The following is a 4,746-nucleotide window of genomic DNA, read 5'->3' on the forward strand; positions in this document are numbered from 1 at the left end:
TGATTGATAGCGTGGGGATCTGTCAAGCCAGCAACCAGGAATTATCTAAATGATCCGGCAGTGTGAGATGAGTTTCCTCACTATGCTTAACGGGTTGAAGGCACCAATGTCGGCCTATGGTCTGCTACGTAGGGTGCTAGATATTTGTGTGGCTCTTGCATGTATATGTGCTTGTATGCTTACTGGGGGGCCCGATGATTATTCTATATCTAGTTATGCATATATGATCTGTATGTGGGCAGGGCCCTATGATTGTACAATATGCTATTATCTTAGTGATTTTCGCATGTGTTTGAATGTTTATATGATTATATGGTTATCTGAGTGTGGGCGGGGCCCGATATGCGAGTGTGGACGGGGCCCATTATTCGAGTGTGAGCGGGGCCTGTTATACTCATTGGACAGGGCTCGATGATTCAAAGATTTGTATGACGGACGGGGTCTGATGTCTGGCGAGGCCTATTATGTGATTATATGTGTAAGTATGGTATGTGGTATCTTGAGTAACTCACTAAGCTTTGTGCTTACTGTTTTCAATTTATGTTTCAGGTACTTCGGTTTTCAAATGGAAGAGCTCGGGATGATTGCAGAGCACACAACACATGCTTTTGTATTATGTGATTTACTCTGATTTGATGATGTTTAGATAAATCTCAATTAACTTAGTTTTATGGAAGTGTTATGTATTAAAGAAATATTATTCTAAAAACTATAATTTTATTGCATTATTTTTGGGACATTACACCATCAGACATAGATGCTCTTGACGAACCTCTGACCGAAAATCATAAACTCCCTATGCACCTTAGCCACACACCTAGACACATGGTGTGGGCCGATCTCAAGCTTTGGACCTTGCTGAGCAGCTGGTGGCATACATCTAGCTCGCTAATGGCAAGGACCAGTCACAAACTCTAGTTCCTCACCATGCTCTGGATCCACCTGGCAAATAGCTACAACAACATCATCTGGAGGAATCCTCCAAATCTGGTCAGCTCCATGCTCGATCACCCGTATCGTCTTCAGGGGCTCCTTGTCTAGGTCCTTGATAGGATACTGAGTCATCCCATGTGTGTCTACATGGTAGGACCGAGTAAAACGACTAATGAAGTGACCCCCGCAAATCCTGCTCCTCGACTGAGCACCTGAAGCTAGGCTAGATGATAAGAATGACGTGATAGCTTAGGGAATAATGAGATGAACATCAGAGCGAAGTAGGCACCACATAGAAAATAAATCACCTAAAGAAATCTTATCGTGATCCTCATGGTGATGAATGGTGGAGGCGACTAAGCGATGGATCAATCGGTGAACGAGCGATCTAAAGCTACTCTCCTTGGCCAATCGAGATACATACTCGACATTTATTAAAGCCCAAACCTCCAAATGGTTGTAGTCCTTTGACTCCAAGAGAATACAGCTATCTAAATATGACTTAAAGAAGGGATGGTCGACATCCTCGACAGAGGAAATCCCCAATTGCTACCCCAAATCCACCAAACTACAAGAACGGGAAACCTCACCCAGTCTAAAATAAAGGACTAAATCATCAGGCCAAATCCTTGCATCCCAGTTAAACCGAACTGTAGAAAGAAACTCCAAACAAGTCTCCCTACAGATGACCTCTCAAATCCCCAAAATCCGACGTCATGTGTGACTAACAAAAGTCACAAGGCCCGCCTCACCATGAGCAACCCGTGTGAGGAATGGTTCTAACCATGAAGTCAAGACCAAGTCTCCCACCACTTGCCAGACGAGAGCTTGCGGCACACTGATTTTCCTAGATAATATCTCAAAACCCCTCCGGATGTAAGAAGCCTCTTCCGTAGCACGAAGGGTATCCGGAAACGACAAATGAGGATGTGTAGGCCAGTTGTGGGGAAACAGACGCACACGTTGTTTTCAATCCATCATAAAACCTAAGGAAATAGCAAGCAAAACATTAAATAAAATTTAAAATTTAAAATTTTGGGCTTTTGCCCCTGGCTAGCAATTTAAAACGTATGGCGTGCAACTTGAAGATGTGCCACATGCATCTTTAAGTGCGCCGAGAACAAATGGCGACAGATCGAGCCCAGGGCCAAATTCTGTCAAAAAGTTTGAACTAAAAGGCGCTGAGGTTTGATAAACAAAGTGTATAACCTAAACAAATAGGCTCTGAATGCACCAAAAAGTCATAAATAAAAAAAATGAAGTACAAACAAATAAATACCAGAGAATGAAAGCAACATAAATCAACAAGCCTACCTATAAGGTAATAAGCACACACGTTGCTAAGAATTTAGACAAATACAGCCACCCTCAACAACAGAAGTGCATCATGTAATGTTACGTTAAACAAAATAAAATGAAAGTAAATCATTAGGAGTTAGGATAATTTACAAACTCACAAAGTAGTAATAATGTGCCTACCATTTAAGGATGAAATAATGACAACTCAAAGACCAACTATGATAGATTCTACCACCATCAAGGAAATGGTAGTGCAGCAAGTCTCGGACACCTTAAGAGATTATAAAGTCAACAGAAGAGAGGGATGCACGATCATGACGACAATCAATAAAGGGAAACCTGCCAAAATTTCATGAGCAAAAAGCCATGATCCTTCTATAAAGATGAAGGAGCAGCTGGCGTAGACCACTAGATAAAAGAAATAGACACAATCCTATAGACCCACAATTGTGCTAGGAACAGTTAGGTTAAGTTCACCAAATGCACCTTAATGGGTACAACCCTTAGCTGGTGGAATGCTATATAACGACAAAACCTTAGGAGTAAATGCAGCATACCCAATCCCTTGGGAGCATATGAAGAGCATGATGATAGAAAAATTCCGCCCTAAAAGGAAAATACCAAAAGTAAAGAAAGAACCTCGTCACCTTGCAGCAGAAAGAACAAGTCTGCCAGCATATGCCAGACCTTGTGTGAGTATGGCCACCATTTACCCAACAATGATAAAACTAGAGAGTCAAGAGATCAAGAAATATGCTCAAAGACCAACTCCAACGACTCAAACCAACACCTATCAAGAGGGTAGAGCCTTAGCCTTCTATAAGAAAACCTTAACTGAACATATCGATCTGAAATAAATGGTACCTAACAAGAGAAAACTTAAGGACAACTCTAATGCAATCTCATGGGAAAAACAAGTGGCCAATACACCTCATATCATGACACTTATGCCGTACGTGGGGAAACTCCCATTCTGCAACCTGTGTCATTACCACCATATAAACTGTTGTATATAACTAATCTGTAAGGGATGTAATATGAAGGGCCACACAACTAAGAATTATAGAAACCTGGCCGGCACCAAGAACCAAGAAACTGGCCCAAAGTGCAACTGCTTCAAGTGTAGAAAGAGGCCACCTCAAGAGAAACTGTCTAGAAACCTAAGAAGTGTCTTAGACTAGGCTTCCTAAAACATCATGAACTATGAAGCTTCTACAGATTCCTAGGCTAAAATAAATCCAAAATGTACTCGTTTATGTTCCTATAAAGCTCTTTTGATAAATCCATGTCAAACAAATGACTTTACCAAATACATGCGAATCATAAAATAAAGATGTAAAGAACATAATTGGAAGAATGCGTTTCCTATTGATGTAAAACAAAATTTGCCTATAAATGAAAAATAGAATAAAGAGGAGACTCTAGAAAACTAAGCTAAAGGAATAATGAAAGCATCAAAACATCTCACGAAGTTAAAGAATTAGAAGTAGAAACACATAGTCAACTGCATTGCCAAAAACAACACTTCCCTAGTCAACAATTACCCTATAACTTAAATTTCGGGACAAATTTTTCTTCAACAGGGGAGGATATGACAACCCAGAAAATACGTCATCAACCGCCATAAGAATCTAAAATTGTCAACAACACGAAATTAAACCACTATGTATAAGAATAAATATATTCGATTTTCGTCCTTAATCACGTCAATATTTAGGCCCAAAAATTTAGTGCATGAAAAATCTTGCCATCTTGCGACCAAGTTAACATTTTAAGAGCGTACACATTACCGCAAGCCCAAAAGTATAAACTTCTAAAAAAACCAACTTAATACGGAAGAGATATAATTTTTATAGGAAATAAAAATCTACCGCATACTAAAAGTTACAAGGTCAAAAACTATGAAGAGAACGGTTGACTTATAACCGAAGTCACCACTAGGAGAAATGTAGTACAACTTAAAGTAAGAATTTAGAGACAAAGAATGCCTAAATTAGAACTCGTATGAAAGAGTTGTGATTTTTATAAAATCATAAAAATTATAAAATGCAAGCTAAACACAAAATTTAGAATTAGTCAAAACGTCGAAAAAAATTTGTAGTATACATCGAGAATAACACGAATATATCATAGTCGTTGAAAATGGAGTCTGAATGCGAGATGTGAATTTTCAAAGATTAAAAATCATCAACATGCATACCCGTGCGCAACGCATGACCTGCATTCTGACATGCCCATTCTTCAAGATATGAATGATGTGGCACCATGAGAAGGGGAGACGTGTCAGCCCTAGGGTGGTTTACGAGCAAATTGCACGGCGTGCATTGCTTGACGTGTATCCCAGAACAACCTATAAATAGTAGGTTCTGACATTCCAATCCCTCATACCTCAAAACACACCTCACTCTCTCTCGATTTTTCTGCCAGTGATTTCCTAGTGCCTCCCGAGTTCCGGTCTCTCAAATCCTACCCTAAATAAATGGTTTCACTCAACAAGGGTGAGTTAACGACCCC

General features: G+C 39.8%; 1 long non-coding RNA gene across 1 annotated transcript; it reads right to left on the minus strand.

Moving 5' to 3' along the window:
• Nucleotides 1-679: 679 nt before the first annotated feature.
• On the minus strand, nt 680-2,551 carry LOC145074176 (uncharacterized). Its single transcript, XR_013691730.1, has 2 exons — nt 2,413-2,551; nt 680-1,919 (listed from the first exon to the last, which is right to left on the minus strand). It is a non-coding gene; the product is annotated as an uncharacterized LOC145074176 (long non-coding RNA).
• Nucleotides 2,552-4,746: the final 2,195 nt, after the last annotated feature.

The sequence above is a fragment of the Lactuca serriola genome, chromosome 9 (assembly GCF_051521515.1).
Source record: "Lactuca serriola cultivar US96UC23 chromosome 9, Lser_US96UC23_V15, whole genome shotgun sequence".
NCBI lineage: Eukaryota > Viridiplantae > Streptophyta > Magnoliopsida > Asterales > Asteraceae > Lactuca > Lactuca serriola.